At 40.7% G+C, this 24141-nt stretch overlaps 1 protein-coding gene across 3 annotated transcripts in view; it reads left to right on the forward strand.

Annotated features, from left to right (window-relative positions):
- Nucleotides 1-24141, forward strand: part of slc8a4b (solute carrier family 8 member 4b) — a 95821-nt gene that overhangs the window by 881 nt on the left and 70799 nt on the right. The window contains exon 1 of one of the 3 annotated variants that reach the window (XM_046381158.1): nt 13697-13911. The exons of the other annotated variants lie outside the window; for them this stretch is intronic. The gene's annotated coding sequence lies outside the window, so the exon portion shown is untranslated. Of the gene's footprint in view, nt 1-13696; nt 13912-24141 lie in introns of those variants that run through there. 3 annotated transcript variants of the gene reach the window in all.

A 24141-nucleotide genomic window follows, 5' to 3' on the forward strand; every position in this document is an offset into this window, starting at 1 on the left:
ACTGTACACAGTTTAGCTCCTCGCTCACCCAATCGCCGCGCGTCACTGCACCGCCACTGCGCGCTGACGTCACTGTTGCGAGCTAGGACTGGGCTGTGGCTTTGTTTGTCTCACGAGCTTACCGTAATGCTCAGTATAGAACCGCAGTAAGTTTAAGATAGACCGAAATCAGATCATTTCTATTAGATGGCGGGTTTCAGATCCAAGACTTAAGTTTAATAAAAAAATAAATAAGTAAATAAAATAAAATAAAGCCCTGAATAAGCATATGTATAGATGTGGTATCACCAAAGTCCAACGTAAACTGCCTAGTACTTATTTTGCATTGGAATGACCCCTTTAAGATGTCTGTTGTATTGGGATATTAATGAACTATTATTATTGATGTCTTGGAAGCAGGAATTTAATTTTGTGTAATTTTGCTGCTGTTTGATATCGAACAGATTTGACTTACTTTATAAAACCTAACACCTAGTGCCTGGTTTATGTGTAAATTAAATAGTAGCCTGTAATGAAAATACTCATGTTAAGTACAAGTATTTCTAAATTGTTCTTGTACTCTAAGTGGTAACTATTTGTACTTGTCCTTTTGAGCTTATCACATTGTCTTCCTCAGCAAATGTAATTAGCTTAGTTTGCTTAAAAGTTGAGTTTTATTCTTCATTCTTAATTTTGGAGCCAGCAGCTGACAATAAATAAATAAATACTAAGAAATACCCATTTGGGTTTGTCTCATGTTAGGTTGCCTGTTGATTAGATTAAATGAGTGTCATTCTTCCTAAGGACTCTATGCTCTTTTCTGAAAGGGATTTGCAGCGTTAAAATAATGTCTGAATGTGAATCAAGAGGAACTAGAAAGGGAGAGCAGAACTTCTGTTACACAACAGTTAGTGAGATTGGCTTTTAACAGATGTTGAAGCTGATAAGGAGAGGGTGGGGTAAGAGGAAATAGGCATGCAAAAACAAACACGCAGATTATACTTTCTCTTACTAAACATGACTAAATAGCCAGTCAGTGGAATCATTTTAATTGATTTATATTTGTAGTAAGATGTGTTAAACACCTACCACACTTATAGCAGCCAGAGGGCGTACACCAACATTGTGTTAAATCTCCTATTTTTCTCTTTTCCCTTCTTCCGTCCTTCTTCCTGGACATGTAAGACAAGACGAGGATAGAAAATCCCACTGATCAGTTGTTGTCATACCTTCAATGTGCAGCAGGTGGAGACAGAGGACTACAAACTGGACCTGTCCTCTGCTTCACATCCTGGCACAGGCTGTCTGCTCTCTTGCGAAAAAGGAAAATTCCCTCATGCTGAGTTCCACAATTAATTGCACGTATTTGATGTAATTACACATTTCGCAACAAGTAGGAGATGTTTCATAATGTTCGGAATCCGTATTACCCATGAAAATTTCATTATAAAATCTGTGTCAATGGAAAAATACTATTTTACATTTCCTCAAAATTTGTACTTCGGAAAGTACAGTCTGTCTGAAAAACACGTCACATGACTCTTGACATGACTGTTTCAACAAACACATTACAATAGAGCAACACTGTATATAGGGTGTGTATGACACAGTATATCCCCTACTGACTGTGTCTCTGTACTTTGCTCTCTTGCACTTTCCTCGCATCAACGCAGACGAGTCAACCATGTAATTATCAACCATTTATATCTCGGGAGCCTCTTTACTCTTCTCTGCATCATTCTTGTCTCTCTCCTTCCCTTCTCATGCATTAAGAGCCTCTTGTGAGATTAGAAACAAAATTAGTCTGTTTTGCACGGTCAGTAAGTGACACTTGAGTAGGATGAGCAAAGTGTTTTTGTGGAAACTGTGATTGGGATTCGAGGCGATGTGATGCAGCTTCTTCTAATTCAGTGTATCCAAATAGAACTAATGTGAGTTTCTAAGCTTAGACAGACATGCAAGGTCCGCACAGTCAGCTTTTCATACACTGGTTGTAAGATGGAGCAGCTCTAGAGAAAGACTGTTGAGACTCTCCTCTTTTGAATTCTATTTTTGGAGGGATTATAGAAATAATACATGGGAGTTCTCTCTTTTTGGTCGAATTCGGGTGCCATTTGAGAACCATACAGTTATTATCCATTTAATCTGTATGTGGTATGATGTGTGTGAGAGTGAAGCAATGGATGCAATAATTTTGCAGCATTTAAGAGACCATTCGTAAGAGTGTGTGAGTGAGACAGGCTGCTCTTACACAGTTCCTTGTACAAGCTGGATCATTTTCACACGCACACAGACACACGGACACGAGGACAGAGTGTATGTTTGTGGATACGTCTGCTGGATTTGATGTAATCTGAAGGAGCCATACAATTAGCATCCATTTATATCTCCCTGTACCAACCTCGCCCTGCCTCCCTGCCCCTCATCTGGCGGCTATTTTGGGAAATGGAGGCGTATGCACTCCCACACTGTCTCCAAACCACCACTCAGTGTGTGTGTGTGTGTTCCCCTATGTGTGTATGTGTGTGTGTGTGGCACTTTGGGAGAAAATGCAGCAGAGTTTCCAAGCGGCTCCTAAAATGTTCTCTCCACTTCAATGCCAGGACACTGTCTGTCTGCTGCAGCTTCACTCACTGTCCTTTCAAACATTTTCTTCTCTCTACAGACCGCAACCTCTTTGGAAGCTGAGGAGGATGCAGAACAGGTTTTGAATTATTTGGAATGGGAGAGCTTAGAGAGAAGAAAGAAAAATTGGTGTGGGAAAAAGAAGGGGATGATTTGGTATCCTACTTCCAAAAAAAGATGAGAGGGGCAAGTGAAATACAGACAGCATGTACCAGACATGGAGAGACGAGGGAGCTGACAAAACAACAGTTGAAGGATCAAAAGTAAAGACAGACCAAGAGATGGGACAAGTGTCTGAGAGAGGAGGGACAGAATTAACAGAGCAGCAGAAAAGGTGTCAGGAAATATTAGGCGTCTGGAAAACAGTCAAGCAGAAATCAGAGAGGAACGACACAGGAACATGGAAACAGCAAACTTAACCTATATCAGACTAAAAACTTTCCTCCAGCTTGCTCACTCAGTTTAAACCCTTTGGTCATTGCTTTCAGTACATGCTCATTATATACAGACCGCTCCCTTTCTGTATAACTGAGCCAGCCTGTGATCACAAGGCTGACATATGGTAGCTTTCTAATTCAAGCCGCTCCACCCTTATGCTGCCCGCTGGTGCTGTTCTTAAATTTAAGCTTTGGACTAAAAATGGGTTGCTGTTTTTGAGACATTTGATCTAAGACTGGTCTTGAAATTTTTCTGTTCTTGTGACAAGTGAAAAATCTATCATAGGGTTGATGAAATGAAACTCTCCTTTCCCCAGCACAAATAAAAAAGCCAAAAAAGCCTTGTTTCTTAAAAACTCTCAAATGTTAAAGGAATAGTTTGATATTTTGGGATGTGTCTAACCAGGAGTTATAGGACACAATCAGTATCTGTATGCTAGATATAAAGCTACAGTTAGCAGTGGTTAGCTTACCTTCGCATAAAGATTGGACGCAGGATGAAACAGGCTACCTGATCCTGTCCAAATGTAGATCCACCTCTGAAGCTCAGTTACAAACACATTATATCTTGCTTGTTTAGTTTATACAGAGACCCAAATGTAAAAATGAACCATTACAGGTAAGTCACTGCTCCTGGCAAAGCACCAGTCTGGCACATTGTTAAACTTTGCATACGTATTAAACAAAGTTAACTGTCTCCTGGCTTTGGCTTCATATTTACCAGAGAAAGCAAATAAGTGTTCCAGAAGTGTCGAGCAGTTCATGTACAGCAGCAGACTATAACGTTATAAAGCTGAAATGGCTAAATAAATAACACACACTCCCTCCAAGCCATGCCTGTTCTCTATCTTGTCAACTTACAGGCCACACACACTTGTCCGGGCCCATTTTAAACCCTCTAATATCATCAGTTATGGCTGGGCAGTTTTCATGTGGTTGGAGTGGTATGTGAGAGCTACATATGTACTCCATATGTGAACTCTAAGGGGTACAGTGGTCCATGGCTGTCATTATGATGCCTAATGATAGTTAATGAATAGCTGTAGTCTTTTTTTCCACACTAAAGGGGTACTTTAACTGCTTCATGCTTAGGAAATAAAATCATTTGGATGTGATGTCCTGTTTCTCAGACTCCTCACTTTCAATTTAGCGCTTCCTAATCTGCGCATGTTTATGTTTTTGATCACTCAGGCTTAGCTGCAAGTATAAATAAGAGCTCATTAAGAAAGCAATGGCTATCATTACAATATAGTCATTAGGCACCATAGGCACTTAATTTAGCTTTTGCTGACTAATTGATGTATGTTGAAGCTGTGAAGCTGTGCCTGCAGCAAAACATATTTTCATGCTTCCCTTAGTTATCATGGTAGCACCACCATATATTACAGTGCCACACAGTAATGCAATTTCCAATGCCCCTGGCCAATTATATCATATCTAATGTAATGCTTAAGTCTTTAATAAACTGAATGAGGTGCAAATGTTATCATACCAGACAAAGTACATGAGATATGTTACTTGGACTGAAGGAGTTTAGACAAAAGTGTGAATGATTTTCTAGTAATTTTTCCATGCATGACTGCAGAAATTCTCCAATATGGCTTATAAATTTTTATCAGATTTGTTGTTAATGTTATTGTTGTCAGAAATTAGTATAAAAGACAGCTGGTTCATTAAGTTTAGGTAATGAAACTTATGCTAACATTTGTGAGTATCACAATGTCATTAAAAACTCAAGATACCGTGATGACTTTCGACATGACAGCGATGAAAGCCGATACACATATTACATATTACATTGGATTCCCTTTAAAATTAAGCTTGCTAGTTGGTTTCTTTAGCTTTTTTTTTTTTTTTTTACCAATGCTGTTGACTACATTTCAAGCCCAGGAACTGACAAAAAATAGAACAAGGAGAGAAAAGTATAGACAGAAATGATAAGAGAAACATATAGGGGAGGGGACTGTATACCTCTAACATGTTGTGTTTAAGTAATATTTTGATATTTTAGAGTGCCTTTAGGATACCTGTTGGCCTACTAATCACAGTTGTTTTATCTGATGTTCTGTACAACAGTTATTAGGTCAGGTGATGCTTATAGTAGCACTGCTCCAGGCCTCCATTTTCCTTCCAATCTTTCACAAGAAGAGTGGGTCATCCGTCCTCCTTAAAGATTTTATTTGTTTTGTTTTGACAATGATGAGAGGCAGGAAATTGGATGGAGAGGCGAAACACGGTGCAAAACAAGCCGCATCTTCAGCCCCGATGAGAGTACATGGTATCTGCATTAGTGGATTTGTTCTTTTCATTGCCTTAATTCTCTCCCTCGTCTTTCTAATTTCGCCTCCTTCCACACTCTCAACACTTTTCCCTTTTATTGTTTCATTGTCTCTCCTCTTCCACATCTCTGCCCTTGTGCCTCCATCACTTTTTGTCCATCTGTGCCTCTCTCTCTTGCTTCTTCTCTCCCCTCTTTCAAATCTGCACCATGCTCTCCCTCTCTCGCAGTTTCACTTCTGCTTCCCCTTTCTTTCCCACCCATCCTTTCCTTCCCCTATGTTATCTGGGTTGCCGACTGAACTAGTTCATGTGGAGCTCGCTACATGATTGCCTTATTGCCCCTGTTTAATTGATGTTGTTTGATGGAAACAATCTGCTTGTTGGACTCAGTCAGGTGGTAACAAAATCTTAAGAGCTTAACCAGAAACAAGAACAAGCTAAGAATCAAAAGGTTTTTTTGGGGGGGTGACAGTGATTTCGCATTTGGACTTCTTGCTTTGAGATTAAAGCTTTCCATCAAATGAGGCGTTCAGGGACACGAAATGGTTTAATCCATTAGTGATTACACTTCGCAGTCTCACATGGTATACAACTTTTCTTTGTAAAGTTAGAAAAGTGCTATAAAATACTGTTGGGAGAGCAGCACAATTACATTAACAAAGCAGTGAATGCTAATGAGAACTTACACTGACTGCTGGCTCCAGCTAGTCCCAGTCAGCAGAACAGAAATGGGATAAGTAACTGAAACATTAGCATAACAATACAAATCTACATAGAAATAATAAAATAAATGCTTTGATAGATGGCCATCATTACAAGGAAAGGAATAGGAACACATATGCCAGTAACCGAGTGTGTTTTTCGGCCCATTTCTGTTCCTTAAAGCCCTTCATATCATTCAACTCAGTTGTGGGTCCCTGCTGCAGGCTGAATTCGTAATTTCTGCAAAAAGGGATGTGTCCCCATTTTACGAAATTCTAAAACCCAAAACTCCAAATTGTGACGTCAAACATGCATAAACATGGATAAAAACAAAACAAAAAACATTATGTGTGAGTGTACATTCGATGTGTGTGTGTGTGTGTTGGTGTGCTTTGTGGGATGAATCATAGTGAAAGGTCAGTATTGCTTGAGGGGAGAAGAAACACAGGAGACAGAAGTGATGAATTGCACTTTGGGACCGTTTTTCTTGCAACAGCCCAGCTTATATTGAACTGCGCAGATATTTTGCACCTGCATGTGTGTTTCCATCTCGTATTTGTGTGTGTGTGTGTCCCTTAAAGTTAGAGATCACATCTTTGTGATCTCTAATGTGTTTAAGTTACAAAATAAATGAAAATTTCAAGCGTCAGTGGTTTTTGGAGACGCTTACCATGACTTGCAAAATGCACACGCGTGTTGCAATACTGCAGGGTGTTCTCACAGTTTCTCATTTACATTTTTTTGTGCGGACAAGCAACAAAGGTTGTGTTCATCATGATTGTGGGGGAAATGTACATCATAGAACATTGTTTACAAGGAACACTTCTTGTTTTGCTGCTGACATTCAGTTTCAGATGTCAGATGACAGCTCAGTGCCACCTTTGGTCATGCATCTGGTCATCTGGACCTTTCAATTTTCACATTCTCATAGATTGCAGTGAGATTTGGCAGGCAGTATGTGGTACGTGCAGGCATTCTGTGTTTGTGTGAGAGCGTGTGTGTCTGTCATACATTTGATTGGTTTCATCTTCCTGATTAATCAGCAGCTCCTTCTCAGTCTGTTTTTATTTCAGTGGATGGACACACTCATGGAAGCTACAGTGCATCGAGTGTGTGAGTGTAACACATAACAGTCGGTCCCAGAGCCACATTAGCGCTTAACAATCGACTTGATGTTGTGCTTGACGACCAGCTAATGGCCAGAACGCTATGACGACAGATGTTTTGCTGTGCTTGTACGGCTCCAATAATCTGAAGTGGTCAGAAAACAATCAGCCATTGGGTGCATGATCGTGTGTGTCTTTGAATCCAGTTTCATGTGTCTGAACATGAGTGTGGGTGTGAATGTACAAGCAGGAAATAATGTACCACCCTGCATATTTTAGCTGGTGTGTGAGACAGTGTAGTGTAGTTGCCACGCTCATCTTTTCCCTTTCAAATTATCAAGGCTCATTTGCTCGCAGTCCTCCTCATCGTCATTTAGTTGTGTTTAACAGCTCCCCTATGGACCGTACTCAGCGTGACTTACAATTGCTTTGGTGGCGTGACACAATGAATCTGCGGCAGCTCATGAACAATCAGGAGCCGACAAAGCTTTATAAGATTAGAGACAAAGCAGAATGGCTTGATTAGTGAGTGACTTTGTAATCATGTCCAATATTTGAGCTGTCTTCATGAGTGCATGAGAGGATTCTGAAACGGGATTTGGGGAATCTGGCCTCTATTCGCCTTTAATTACTGAAAGTAGTTTCTCTGAACACACTAGCTCTTTTCCAGCCACGCCCTGCTACAAGCACAACTCATGATACTCTCAGGAAAGCACCAAAATGCGCTTTTGCAAGAAATTAAATTATGATATTAATGATATTAAATTAGAAGTATGTTTTATACATGTTGAAGCGCTTAGTGTGATACAGGTGTGTTCTGTGTCACAGGAGAGTGCTTCAACAAGATCAAAATGTTATGGTTTAGCTTGGTTTTAGAGGAATCAATCGACTGTTGGGGAAGTTGCAATGTGAGAAGTTAGAGGCCAGTCTCATTATCTAGTTTCTATCCACCAGAGAAAAAGCAGCACACTTTCAGTCCCAAACTTTGGTTTAAAAAGAGCTTAAATGTATTGTTTTTAGTAGTGGTAGTTCAGACATGAGGGAGGTGCCACCTTCTCATCTAACTTGAAGCAAATGAAAGTGCTTCCCAAAATATCAATTAATTTCTTTAAGGGGAGCTACACAGTACAGCCAAGGATGTGGAACAAGTGCATGTTTAATAGCAAACACATGCAACATTCCTGAATACAATGCAGTCGCAAGTGTGTTGCATTGGTTACACTGACTGCAGTGTAGACCAGCTTGTATTGACGTAAGGAGCAATGAGAGACAAATCGGCGTGGAGAGGAACTAGCCTCGTTTTTTAACTGGCTTTTGTGCCGTGCCAAGTGTTTTTCTGCCAAAGTCTGTGAAATACATGGCGGAGAGCAGCATGTATTGTTCATCGAGGGAATCACTCCAAACACAGCTGGCTGTTAAGAAGTGTCCTAACTGGAAAAATGCAGTACAGGAGCCTGCAGCCTTGGTACCATTTTTCTAAACTTTAATTTTTCTTGCTGGGGTTGGGGTTACTTAAATGTGTTTATATCTGCATGAACATTTGATCCTTGACTTAAGTAGAAATACAAATACACTCTTACAAGTACAAGTCATGTATTGAAAATGTTACTTAAGAAAAAGTGTGAAGTATAACCAGGAAAATGCACTCAAAGAAAGTTAAAGTACTCAAAAAAGTAAAATGTGAATGTAATACTATTATATACAATACCATTAGATTATTATTATTGAATCATGCGTTAATGTAAACGCAGGATTTTACTGTTGTAATTCTTTGAGGTTGAGCTCATTTTAAACTGTTTTATATAGGACTGCAACAAATGCTTCTTTTCATATTGGATTAATTTGTTGATTATTTTGTCCATTAATCAATTGTTTGGTTTATAAAAATTCTGCAAATAGTGAGAAAAGCCGTCACCAAAAACCCAAAGTGACATCTTCGCGATGCTTGTTTTGTTCAATAGTCCAGATATTAAAATGATTAAAAATAAATTGCATGCAAACGTAATGAAACATCATCAAAAATAGCTGAAAATTAATTGTGAAAATAGTAGTGACATAAAAAGAAAATTAGTAAAAATACAAGTACCTGAAAGTAGTACTGAAGTACAGTTCTTGAGTAAATGTACTTCCACCACTGGCAATTTATAGATAACTAATTAGAGTATTTCTGAAGGAATATGTGCATTGAAGTCAAAAGGTTCATTATGTTCCGAGCAAGAATTTTGGTCTAGATTAAAGATGATGATTCATTTAATGTGTTCATGTATTTTCTCATCCACTCTAAACAAAAACAGTCTTTAATCTGAGCCTGAGATGAGCAGCACTATATGCCAGTGGGCTGCTGTATGTATGTGACGTCTTCCACCATCAGCTTGTAATCAGATAAAAGGCTGTTTTTAACTCACTGCTGCAAAGCTGAGCTGTGATCATCAGTGTGTTACATCGACACGTTCATATCATCTTAGAGCTATAGGATGGCGTAACAAAGCGGGTGATTTCGTAGAAATATAAGTATACTGAAATGAAATACTGCCACTAGACCATGGAGATTGACTACATTATTATCACTATCTTGTTGCTGCTGTTTACGTTCATCCAGATAGAAAAATACACCATGGGATTATTTTCTGGCTGTACACATAAATAGCTGTATATACTACTATTATGTTTATCTTACTCTTAATTACCTGTGTATATATATATATGTTCTAAGTGTGTAATATATGAGGGGCGACTACAAACATTTAATTTTGAAACCCAGTGCTGCACACGGAGACTGGACTTGGACTAATCTCTAACTAATAAACCATATTAAAATCACATGAAAATGAAACTTAAATCCTGTTACATGACGAACAGAACTGTAACCAGTGTGTCACAGTTTTCACAAGTCTCGAGCTAAAAAAAAACGACTTAATATTTCATGGAGAACAGCAATTATCCTCCAGGCATAAATGGTTCACACTGCGCCTTCAAAGACGCCTGTGCACTGTGGAATCGTCGTCGTTTTCAGCTTTTTACGTTCGTAAGAAAGAAGGCTATAGGCTTATTTTCTCATTGCCATAGAAACTGGTTAGGAATATAGGTTTCGCTGAATATCACTGTAGTTTGTTTGGCAATATAGTGGTGAGGCAGGCAGACACACACTACGAGGCGATGGGGGAGGGTTAACAGGCGCTGAATCTGAAGGGCTTTGATGCTTGGCTGAAGAGGAAAGACAGCAGAGTTGGGAAGCAGGGGATGGTGGCAGGGTCCTAGCAATCTCAATAGAAGATATTAGAAATATGGTACAGTGACTGAAACCTGATTTTAGCTTGAAGTACGAATTTTGTAGAGAGCAATCTGGCAGTTTATAGACTCAAGTATTTGCGTTTTGCTAACTGGCAATGAGCTAAAGTCATCGACTAGCGAGTCAACCATCAGAAACAGACTAATGTGTTTGAAGCCTTCGTGTATTCATAGTGAGTGTTTGTTTTTAGTGAATCACCTTTACATTCCAATCAATTGAAACACAACCTGCAGCAATAAGCCAATTGACATTTCCAGTTTTATGATGTGAGTTGTCACGGTGCCTCAGTTTAGGGCACTTTTGATGATGTTCTTCCTTGTTTTTTGTCAGTTCTCTATTTTTTTTTTTCCCTCCTCTGGTAAAAAGTAAGAAAACATTATAATTAAAGACTTTTCTACATCTACAGCCAACATCTGAAATCTTCTGGAACAATCTTTCTTTTCTGAATCTCCCACCATGTTAAGAGTGAATTTCCAATCCTGTCAGCCCAGGGGCGTGTTGGGGTATTTAATGATAAAGATAAACATAGGCCTTCATTAGTCCCGCACTGGAGAAATTCACATTGTCACAGCGGCACAAGGATAGCCAAATAAGGCAAGTAGACCGAGTAAAAAAGATGTGCAAAATAAAAAAAATATGTGGATATTTACACCCTTTTTTTTAAAAAGAAACTAACTAAACTAACACATGATACACCCACATGATATTTACAGAATTTCACAATTTTAAAATTGTTAGCAGTAAAAATGTATTGCACCAGGAGATGGGGGATTATTGCACAGTAATTAGCTGAGATTCAGTTTGTTGTGGAGTTCATGCAGTCTGCCGGGAGCAGTGCTGGTTGTATAGTCCCGTCAAGCATGGCCTCCGTTTGACTGCAGAAAGAAATCAGAATAATTTATCTAAAGAAAAAAATGGGCAGTGAAGGCTTATTCTTAAAGACATTCCATTAGGATTATCTTTTTGTACAGCAGACATTCAGGGGGAAATCTCAGCAGGTCAAATTTCCAAATTGAACTATAAAATGCACAGTTGGTTCACATACTCCAGAACACATGTATAATAATTTCTGATCTAATGTGACTGTGGTTAAGGTTTTGGTTAGGTGTGGGTAGATTAGAGAAACATTGTGCTTTGGGTGACAAGGGGGAGAGAGGTCGGGTTCACCCTGGACTAGTCGCCTGTCAATCACAAGGCTCACACACAGAGACAAACAATCGCACATGCACACACTCATACCTAGGGGCAATGATCAAGCCATTTCTTTGAAGATGAAATTATATATTTATGGTTTGTCTGATGAGATTTACATTTTCGCAAAAGGGTACGAATGTTTAAAAAAAACAGAGATGAAAAAGAATGTAACAAAGCGGGTGATTTTGTAGACATATAAGTATGCTGAAATGAAATACTGCCACTAGACCATGGAGATTGACTACATTATTATCACTATCTTGTTGCTGCTGTTTACGTTCATCCAGATAGAAAAATACACCATGGGATTATTTTCTGGCTGTACACATAAATAGCTGTATATACTACTACTATGTTTATCTTACTCTTAATTACCTGTGTGAATGAAATGAAAAAGAATGTAGCATCTTTGTCTTTGTGATTACTCTGAAAAAGAAGATTTCCTTGTCCCCAAACACAAGCCATCATGTTATTCATTAATAAACTGATTTATCGATGAATGCTAAACCATTCAGGAAATCCTCAGTTTTATTCATTTTTACACTTCACTCTCAGCATGAAGCTGCAATAGAAACCTGAATGTGGATGTGCCTGTAAGTCTGGAAATGTGCTTGTGTGCTTATATTCAGTACTGTTTGTGTGTGCATGTGTGCGCAAATGTGCTTGTTTGTCCAGCTATGAATTTGAAATTCATTAGGCTAGAATGCATTTGGACATGGTTGATTGTGTGTTCTCTCTGCGTATGTAAGACTTTGGCTGGAACTGTTCAGTGTTAGTGTGTGCACACTTGTGTGTGTGTTTGTGTGTGTGCGTGAGAGAGAGAGATGTCCCCTGTGGGTGTGAATTAGCTTGCGGTGTAAAGGCCACGCTTCACGCAGAAACAGAACTCTGATCAACTGTGTCCAAAAGACGGATAATGTAAAACTACTCCTCTTCTCTCTCATTATTTACACTGAATCCAGCCCCCAATCCCACCAATCTCCCCCATCGACTTTCAGTGTCCTTCCTCCTTTTCTCATCTCTCCCTTCTGGCCTTCATCCTTTCTTTTCCTCCTCCGTTATTTTGTCTCCTTCCTTGTCAACTTTTCCAATGTTCTCACAGCCCTCCTCCATCCATCTCTCACCCCCTCATCTCATCAGAAGCTATCGTTCTTCGCAAGAGAGGTGAGGTGATGCAGGATAGCACTTATCCAGTTCGCAAATAATATCCCCTCTAAACAACCTGAGGTCATACATACTGCCTCTAATGCCTGTCATAACGTTTTGAATTATGACTACTTTGTGATGATCTTTGATCTGTTTTCTGTTGGGTTTCTCAAGAAATGTAGACTGTTGTTCAAAATACAATTTATTCTAAACTTAAAGACATTTGTCGATTAATTGGCAACCGGTTTGCTAATCGTTTTATACCTTTATTAGATAGTCACAGTAAAGAGATGACAGGAAATGAGGGTAAAGGAAGATTATTACATGCAACAGGTCTTTGTTTGGATGCAAGCAAGGCCACCAGTGACCAAATGTGAGAATTTATTGCTTTTATTTATTTATAAATTTAATAGGATTTGGATTTGGACATATTTCATAGTTTTTTGTTTCTGTTCTTTAACTAAGACAAGAAATGATAAGGCAAATAAACGTTGGCTACAGCCCTCAGCTTGTAAAAGGCATAAACTTTGCTCCACTCTCATCCATCTCTTTTCATCATCGTCGCACTACTTTTTCACCTCTGCTGCTTTTCAGCTCTGTATTTCTGTGATCCCCTTTCTCTCCTATAATCTGTAGATCAGCGTAGGGGTGATGCTGCTGGGAGTGCATGCTCTTTTGGTTTATCCTGTGCGACCCCACCCCCGAAAATCCACTTCCACCAAGGCACAGGCGCTTTGCGTCTCATCCATCTTCTCCTGCTCACATCAAGCTCGTCTTTCCTCAGTCTCCGTGGCTTTTTTTTTTTCTTCTCAGTTTCACATCTGTCTCTGCCCCCTTCTGCGTTGCTGTTGTTGTGCTCTAGAGAAAGAGAGAGGGGAAGAGGGGAGATTCTCCTTGAGAGAGAGAGAGAGAGAGAGAGAGAGAGAGAGAGAGAGAGAGAGAGAGAGAGAGAGAGAGAGAGAGAGAGAGAGAGACGGGAGGGCGTAAGAGCGCGCGAGCGAGCCAACGAGCGAAGTGAGCGTGCACAGGAGAGGATCCGTTTATTCAGCTGCTGAATGAGGAATTGAACGGAGGGAAGGATGAACAGACAGATGAGAATAGGATGAGTGAATGAAAGGATCCTGACCTGGTCTTCCTCCAGAGTACCGAACCGGTGAGAAGACACAACGTGTGTACTAACCTTACTATGAGTGTATTTTGAATTTATTCTTTAAGTTCCTGTTACTGTATAGCTATGTGAGCTGTGTGTGTGTGTGTGTGTGTGTGTGTGTGTGTGTGTGTGTGCGTGCGTGACAGGAGACGTTTCGGTCTAAGAAGTGTAGCCACACGTATGCGAGGCACAAGCTGCAGCCACTTTGACAGTTCCGTTAATTGCAGCGGCTGGTGTAATTTGCACAGATCGGTGAATGCGTGCGTAAATAAGGAGCAGAAAATCTGTCAGGAGAGCGAGATGAGGCGGGAGGTGAACGGGAGAGGAGAGAATAAGGAAAGTGATCGTATAGCTCAGTCAGGGAGAGACCGTGGAGGAACCTCCCGGACACCCGAGGACCGGCGTGGTGGGGTGGGGGGGTGTCTCCCTGTCTCAGGTGTGTGCGACACTGCAGAACCCTGCTCTGTTGTTTGGGGACACCTTCAGCCGATCCAATTAAGCATTTATCCAGCACACAGGCTCTGCTGGAGGGGGAGACTCGGTGGAAAAACGGCGAGTGACATTTCCCCAAAGCTGCAGGGTATAACACCGCCGAGCGGGGCCGGTTAGGGAGGATGAGATCAGGGTCAGGGTTAGCGAACATCCCCTGGTCTAGAGGGTCTGCGCACCGGGTCAGGGTGCACGAGTGAGACGGATAGGCAATTAGAGGGAGCGTGGGGGGCGCTAAACTGCAGCTAGGTAGAAGATAAAAGGACAGGACAGTCCGTGAGGTGGATGAAGGAACTAACGATGAAGCGGAATGAAGGACGATCCTGAAACTGAATACATACGCTTGGATTAATAATTTGGAGATAGGAAGGACTGGAGTTTTACAGCAGATGAACTAATGGCGACATGAGGACTTTTTCAGCAATAATAAATAATTAACATAAAGACATGTCAACCTCTCAATAATTCAAACACTCAAGCCGTCTAAGGGAATATATGCTATATTTTTGCATGTCTCAAAGCATTTTTTTTTCAGTCTACACCACGTAGCTCTGATGTCAGTGCCAGCAGGCTACTACGGCCAATGTGGGTCGTGTCTGCAGGGCGGTGATGCATGAGGCAACACTTTTCAGGCAGTTCACACAGGCAAAGCTCTTTCAATAACCCGCACAGGGTCAAAAATATATTCCTGTTTCCTGGCAGCAAGATTTAATGATTTAATGATTAAAGGAAAATCATTTGAGTGGAGTTGCTAAAAAACTGTCTTGTTTTGTAGGCCATGACCCACAAGCAATGTTTTGAGAAAAGATGCAATTCTGAGCCAATTTCTAACAGCATCAGAGCTTAAACTGAAAAAATAAGTCAGAGCCAACTCAAATTTTTTTTGTATATTTTTTTGTATGACACTGCAACAGTAGGATATGTTTCGGGCTCCTCATCCATGTTGGTTTTGTTTCATCTGTGCAGTTATTCATCCCGGTTGAGCCTTGACTGTAAATTATTGCACGTCCAGAGAAACCAGGTGCTTGGTAGAAAAACACATGCATTTATTCATTACTTGGTGAGAGGTCTAATTCTAGAAATGTCAATATTGACATTGATTTGGTCAGGTTGTCACATTTATAGTGTGTGTGTGTGTGTCAGGTTTGTGTCTGTACATAAAGCATACTGCCTCTGTTCCTGCTAAGTCGTTGTGTGTTTGTGCTGGTGCCAAAAATATCCAAGACTTACTCTCTTTCTGTCTGTTGCTTCCTTTCCTGTGACTGTATTCTCAGCTAATCCATTAATGCTTTAAACAAAAACACTCTCTTCCTCACTGGAGAACTGGTATAACCAACATCTTGGCACACTATTCTTATCCATGTTAATCTGGTTATGTGTATCACTGGCACCGGCCTCTGGTTACTTGTGTCGTCACTGATTACTGACCTCTGGGATCTCTCTACTGTCAGCATAGCATGTCTGGCCAATGGCAGTGAGGGACAGGAAAGTCCCTGTGGTCATAATCTTCTTCTCTCCTGTGTGTTTGGTTTGTGTGTGTGTGTGTTACATGCTGTTCGTTGTGTCAGTACAGGGTTGTTAGCCCTGTAGATAGATGCCTCGTGTTCTGAATGGTGTGACAGGAGGAAGATGATGTTGACATTGACTGCAAGTACGAAAAAGAACAAGAAGAAGATGAGGGATGAGTCATATAGCCAGTAGTAGGGTTTCTATAAAGCTTGACAGAGAAGAAATGACATTTGACAAAAGTTTATGATCTTTCTAGGTTTTTAATTGAGCGATTGATTATATTTAAACAGCACACAGAAACATAGAATGTGCCTTGAGGTTAAACTTAACATTTACCAACCAATTATTTTTTTCTGGTCCATTTATGGCCTTCAGGGCTCAAAGAATACCTGATGGTGGTGACCTTATTGATTCTGAAAGGCACAGGCTGACACTTGCCAGTATGGAGCCCCAGACTGTTCAATAGGCTTCTAAATGAAAAGACATCATGAAATAATTGATAATTTGGGTGAGATGAAAAAATGAATCAATTGTGATATAGCTGAAGAAATCATTCAAGCCAACCTCAAAATGTTATTCTAGCATTGTTCGCTAAAGAGGGTTTACTTTTTTGTTCATCATAGTAAACAGCAAGGGGTTTCATAGGCCTGACGTGTGCAGTACAATACGACCTGTTAGCTCATGCACCGTCCTCCCTTTCCACAGGGATGATTAAAGGAGTTTTTCTTGTGTTGGCAAAGTAGTTTGAGTCAAAATTTTCAAAAGGCCACTCCATCTCTATACTCTGTTTAGACTGCCAGTTTAATCAGGATAGTTTTGGGAGGCCTTTTAGTCTTCCTGCAACCTAACTGAATCCCCCTCAAGGCATTAAAAAGCATGGCTTCCTGCCTACAGGTTGATTAATTAAGTCACTTTAACAACAGAATGTGAGGACAATGATAGATCGTAGTGTTAATCTTTTCTCTGGCTGTGACGCAAAGTCAATGGCCTCTCCTGTTTTATTTCAATGCAGTTTTTGACATTTATGGAAGTCGGTGCCCAATATGCCGCCTGCTCTGCCCAAACGCTGCATCACATATTGGCACCTCAACACTTCACTCGCTGTAAATGAAAGCCTAGGGGTGGCACTTATCAGATTAGTCTCTCAAACCCAAAGCTTTACAGTTGGTGCAAGTATTTGTCAAATTTATTCATGAAATTAGAAAATATACGATGAAGCCTGATTTAGACTGCTGGGAAGCACTTTATTTTGGACAAAGGTTAAAAAGTGTTTGACATGTTGTCTAAGGCGGAGAAAGACTTAAGATCAAAATAATTAACCAAGTATAAGAGGAAGCTAAATATGTTACTAAAATAATAATCAACAATTACTTAAACAGGGAGCTGGAACAATCTGGGTTTCAGATAAATTGTGGCTGTAACACCCTTTGAGTTTAAAAACCCAATAAAGATGAGTGGTGTCGACCTAATATCACCCTGATTTCCCTCATGGGGCCAAACAGGTTGGCTGGGCCTCTGACATCGCTCATTCCACTCTGTTTCCAATCACTCCCAAAGCATCACTTCAGGGATTCATTTGACAGGTTTATTGCCAAATGGTGTGATTTCCAAGCTGGGCAGCAGTTTGTGATGTACCAACAGTGATCTCACTTGCACAGCAGACTGATTTGGCCCTAACACTTGTGTACCTCACTTAGTTCTTCAGAGGTAAAGTGACAAATGATGAACTGGCTCGTTAGTATCCTGTTGCACTGTGCTTACTCTTCATATTGACCAAACCACAGAGGACAGCGGGATCTTGTAGTATTACTCTCCTCTGAATAATTATTTGTGTTCTACCACTTGTGGTAAATTTATTGTTTGATTTCCCCCCATTTTTTATGCTCTAAGCTTCTTGCAAAACATATTTGAACATATTTAACACAGCGTTTAATATGTTTTATCTATATAGCACACCCATAAAGACTGTTTTGTTACTCCAACCTCCTTTGATTGTGACCATCATAAAGTTCCAGATTTTATATACATATTTATGTATTGAGAGGGTTAAATGTAGTTGCTGAGAGAGGAGACATTCACATTATTATCTTTCTTACAGTGGCACTATACCTTGTATTTTTGAGCTAGTTTTATTATGTCATGGCGTATTTTACTTATCCCCACAGATAAGGGGCAAATCACATTGTTTTCAGATGCATCCATTTCCACCAACGCTCATCAGTCAAACACGGAACAATCCATCACAGTGCAGGCACAGATAGCAACTCCTCCGTGTACAGTCGATTCAAATCAAGATTAGGTTGCACTGCAGCAGCACTAAGGACGTGATGCAGAAAAACTACAATGCTCAGCTACAATATAATTCAAGGAGTTTAAATTTGAGCGAATGGCAGGATTTGCCTCAACGTCATTTGTCAAGCACTGACAAGCTAGTAAATAGTTAGCTCGAACGTTATGTAACAGAAGCAACAAACACACCCCTTTCTCCAGTGGTGTATGTGACGTGAATATTTGTTACAGATTGGACAAGGCAAAAAACCTTTTTAATGTTGCTGGTCATATCAATGACTTGCGAAGCGATCTGCAAGTGTCCAATAGTTAGTGAACAGGCGCACACTGTTATTAAAGCTGATTTATTTTCTTTAAAGTGAAACTATGTTACATTTGCTTGCCAGCACCTTATGGCCACAGTTGCAGAATAATGGTAAATGCTTACTTGCCTCAGTCATTCAGCAGTGTCTGTCTAAAATATTAGCTACCAAAAGCTACTGGATACACAAGACCAAATAAGGCTGTTGCAGCACAATCCCTCATTGTATTGAACTGAGGTATTAAGATGCCTAATAAATTCAGCTTTTCATTTATAAGACTTCAGAAGCTGCAGTCTTGTTTTAAAGTAGCCAATACACTCATCTCAAACTTAATGCCTTACTTGCGTTAAAAGTATCTGAAGAGTAATTAAATCGGTATTCCCATTTGACAGTTTTCAGACTGATAAATTCTTTTTAACTAGTGCTTTATTAGAAACATGACATGTTAACCTCCAGGCATTCTTTGCTAGCCGGTGATTTTTCATGGAGGACCATTTGACAGGACCCCCTTGACCAGGTCATCACATTTATCTTTAAACATTAGTCACAATCCCCCATGCCTGTTGTTGCACTCAGTCATCTCAATGTCCTTGAGTCAGTGAGTTTATATGTAGTCAGTCACAATCCAGCACACAGTGACAGACAAAGACCACACACACAAAATGAGACCATCCTAAAATTGGCAGACTTACATTTACAAATGCACTTAATCCCACCAGATGATGTTTAAAGATGAGCCGGGCATTGATATGCAGAGAGGCTCACCCTGTTGCTGCTAAGAATAGAAAACACCAAGGTGGAGGGCAGCCATTTGTTTTACGAGTAACCTCAGGCTATGACACGCACACTTAAACTGGCGACAGTGTTCCAGAGAGGTAGTAACTGCGTCTTTGAATCTGTCTTTCTCTGCGTCTGTGGCTGTCTGTATCTCTCACAGCGCGCGTGACCTGTATGTGATGATTCACAGGGCAGACTGTCCTGGAGATGTTGTTATTGATGTTGTTGCCTTAAATTGCATTTCAAGGATGGCTCGACGCTTGGCAGCATAAGACTGCGCTAAGTGGAGAAAAGTGACTAAGGTGGTTATGATTTCTGATAGATATAGAAAGAGACAGTTGGAAGAACAAAGAGGAACCGGCGTCTGTCATTCTCTCAGTCAGAAGCCAGTTGGAGACCAGATTCAGCACAACCTGCTCTTTTGAATTCGTGAATAGTGCGAAATTGACAATCACAGGCGTATCCAGTCAGCTGTGGAAATGGGCACAGAAGGAGAATACACTGACTTTTTTTTTTCTGAGTGGACAGGCTTGAATTGGCACCTTGTGAAGCACATTGTGTGTGTGTGTGTGTGTGTGTGTGTGTGTGTTTAAGGAGGATTCTGAAGCATTAGGCCGAATTGACGAGAGTGTGAGCCTCTTTAGAGGGGGTACTGGTTGTTGAGCAAATGACGCACTTGTTTCTGAAGTGCAGATTTATTTCCTGATGGCTTTCTTCTCTGGTTGTGTCTGACTGCTGCTACCTCTTTCCCTTCTCTGCCCTGTTATTTTTCTGTCTCTTTCCCTCTCCACCCTGTTTGTACAGCTTCCGCTCTTTAATTTTCTCCATCTCTCCTGTCTCTTTATCTGTCTCACTCTCTCTGTCCTCCCTCTAGCTGACTCTCCTCTGTCTCTTTCTATGGATACTGGCATTGAAATCAACATTTTCAATTGTTATGTGTATGTCTGCATCTTCCAGTGGACTATCAGGATAAGAGCAGGCATTATAATAATAATAATATTTTAATCCCACTAGAGGAAAGACTTGATGTTCTATGCAATTAGGTGGAAAACAGCATCCGCATCTGCAACCGGTCAAAATCGGCATATCGGCAAGGATCCAAAATCGTGCACCCCTGGAAACCAAATGCTTAACATCCTGTTAAAACAATAATTGAGGATCAGTGCAAAATCTTTAAATGAACTGTGTGAGCACAATAGCTTAATCCGATGTGCAGGCTTCCATCCACAAATTAGAGTGCAGCGCAGCATTAAACAGGTGGAGCATTACGTGCAAGAGACAGCTCTAATGTTACAACTGAACACCCATAAACAATGCTCCTGTGACCCAAACCACTGAAACAAGCTGAAGTGGCTCCATGTTACACATTTGCTTCTGCCTCAAGGCACCCAATCATAACCACAGACCAGCACTAAAAGATACTCACATGTAACAACTTACACATAGGAATATGGGTAAGAAATTATTGTTATCTAATGTATAAAACCAGAATTATGTTAATATTTATGGCCACACAGGGGCAGTGAAACAAGCATATCAACTTGAAATGGATAGCATGTTCATATAATTTCCTATTTATGCATCCAGCCAACTCACGGTTAGCATTCATATGGAGTTGTGCTTTTTGCCACCTGATGAATATGAATCCAATATTTGCTCCTTTTTTGCACCCTGTGTTTGTTCTGTAAACTCGCCACTATCTTCAGTAGTCGCTAACTTTCTGAGCTGGCAGCGCAAGTTTGATGAGAGGCTTAAAACCAAAACAATATGTGAACGTATATGAAAAGTTGTTTTTTCTGTATTTCTTTTTGCATCCTTGCTCCTGTTTTACTGTCACTTTTCATTTCATTCCACTCCCTTCTCCCTTTGTTTTTCTTTCCTCCTGTGTGGTCGCTCTCACATGTATTTCCTCCTCTCTAATCTGTTCGCTCATCAGGTTCACCCCGTCTGTCTTTCTCTATTGATCTCTCTCTCTCTCTCTCTCTCTCTCTCTCTCTCTCTCTCTATCTCTCTCTCTCTCTCTCTCATTCTGTCCTCTCACTTCCCCAAATCCTCCTTATGGCCTCCTCACCCTTTGCCTTCCTCCATCCTCTGTCAATCCCCTCCTGGGTTGTTTACTACCTTCATCCCTTCTGCCTCACCCCTCTTCTGTTTTCTCTCTGTCTAATGTCCACCATTGCTTCCATATGTCCTTATTGCTGTCTCTTTGTGCCCAGCTCAACCTCTTTTCAATCACTAGAGAATTTACCTGCTCCACAACACATTATCTTGCGTTGTAGAGTTTGTTCTGTCCTGCCTGTTTCCATCTCAGGCCTCTTCTTCTATTCATTTGTGTGTAATCTGCTGCAGCAGCATAAACCCGAACGTAGCTTATATAATCTGATAAGAGTCCACACACACATACACACACACACACACACACACACACACACACAAGCTTTCCAGCTACGTTGCATGCATGAATGCCGGGTGCTTCGGCATGCAATGTGTGTTTGACGGTGTGTTCATGAGTGCATGCATGTGTGATTGTGAAATCTTGCAAGTGTCAGCTGCACTGGACCATGTGGTTTGTATGTTTGTGTGTGTGTGTGTGTGTGTGTGTGTGGAGGAAGGATTGTCGTGTCTGGTGATTTTCTGATTGGATTAAAGAAGGGATGAGGATCTTAAGCGATAGAACGATAGATAGGAAAGCAATAAAAAAAATAATAAAATGAAGCAGGAGTGGACGACAGACGCTCCCTAAATACCCATAATCCATTCTGTTGTCATGCTATTGTGCTCTCTCTGCTTCTCTATTTATTCTCTCACAGTTTTTATCTCAACATACGCACACACACACCACTGCTGTACAAGTACAGCACTTCAGCACAATTTCTCTTTTTTACCATCCTTTCACTGTTCAACTTTTCATGGTTTATCTTTGTGTTTTTGGAAGTTTGGCGTCCCTCTCCAAGCCCCTCAGACCTCAGTGTGACTGATTTCAAAAGGTATCAGGTTGAATCTGACAATAAAGCCTTTGTTTAATCTTTTCTCTCACTCCCTGAAAATAATGGCCTCTTTTGAATAGACATTTTGGACATGGAGGTTTTTCACTGCCTCTCTGCACTGCCCCTGTGAAATAAAGAAAGGCCAGCGTGGGGAGTTTTATCATACGGGAAAGCATCGAGCCATAATGAAAGACTCGGTTCCATTTAACTTCATTAGTTTTAACACAGCTCTGTTGCTCTCACTTCCTGAACACAAACAAATCAAATGCACTCGCGTTATCCATCTGCTCAGTTATCAAACTGTACCGCTTCTTGGCATCGCTCTGAGGCCCACACACACAAGCACACACTCACACAGCGTGACACACCTGTTTTTGGCGTACATTTGAAGGATCAGTAATTTCTCATCACTACAGGAGTATTTACTTTTGAAATTAAAGGAATAAAAGAGAGAGAGAGAGAGAGCAGGCGGGTGCCAGCTGTTTATGAATAGTGTGGAGCCAAAGTGCATCCATCCCTTAGCTGAGGAAAAGTAGTGAATGATGAACACAAAGGTAGAAGAAAAAGAGATGAAAGAGAACAGCAGATTTAATCACAGAGGGACAAAATAAACAGCTGCTGACAGATGAGGATGGTGATTAATTTGACCGAATCTAACGTCCTCACACGTCTTTTCCCCGGCAGCACAGAAGTTTGTGTCTTCTTCTCGCAGCAAACTCCCCTTTTCGTTGCTCTGATCACCGCTGACACGCTGATTCATAAACAAGTCAACTTGACTGAATCCTTTTTTCATGAAGCTCTATTCGTAAAGTGATAGCTGGTCCCTTCAAATCTTAGATTTCTTTTATGTTTTGTAGTTAACAACTGCAAGTCTCTAGGCAAAAACACCCCAGCTGCTGCAAATGGCATGGCATAGAAATGGAAAGAAGCTTAAAGGTGAGGGGGCATACAGGATGAACTTAGTACAAATACCCAAAGACTGAGATTCTCTCGATATGGCTGGAGTTCAGTTTGTGTTTGTGTTTGTGTGTGTGTGTGTGTGTGAGACCAAGTCACTCTGGCAAGAGGAAATCCATATGAGTGAAGCAATGCTTTAGAACAGCCTGAATGGAATCGTTGTGTTTTGTTGTTAGTATTCTAAGTTTGGTCATATTCATTTATTTATGCATGATAAGTGTGTGTGTGTGTGTATTTTATCTAGCCAGCTCCCTCAGGCTCTGTGCTATCCTCTGTGTGTGACATTAGCAAGGGACGGAAGTCTGAGCACTGTGCTGCCAGTACCTCTCAACATCACACACACACACACAAACACACACACACACACACACACACAGAGAGGGAAAAACAAACAAACGGAGGCTGGCAGCTACTGGATATGAACATCTGCAATATGACCTGCGCTCAGGGAGAGCAGAGTGCGTGTGTGTGTTTGTGAACATGAACAAAACATATCCATGACTTCCTATCCATAGAAAGCCGTAGGAAGATTATGCTGATTGTGTGTTACGTAATACCATATGTGTAATATGCATTATGAGATTGCATACATTACATTATGGGGATTATCTAAAGCCACAGTTCGAGACTCGTCAAACTGCCAGGGCCAGTTAGAGACAGGATTACACTCTCACAGCTGCAAGGAGGGCTATTAAACACTTTCTGTTTAGTTTGTTACTCACGAGGAATCACAAAACCCCTGGACACCATATGACATCCGATGCATTACTGTCTGCATGAGGAGCCCACATGACATCGCATCATAGTTCATGATTAAACAAATCGAACATTCATTTTGAAGAGTGACCAAACACCTTCTGCTAACGCACATCACATTACGAAACTGCTAGAAATGCACTCTATCACGTTGGATATAATTACAT

Source organism: Scatophagus argus, chromosome 23 (genome assembly GCF_020382885.2).
Source record: "Scatophagus argus isolate fScaArg1 chromosome 23, fScaArg1.pri, whole genome shotgun sequence".
Lineage (NCBI taxonomy): Eukaryota > Metazoa > Chordata > Actinopteri > Scatophagidae > Scatophagus > Scatophagus argus.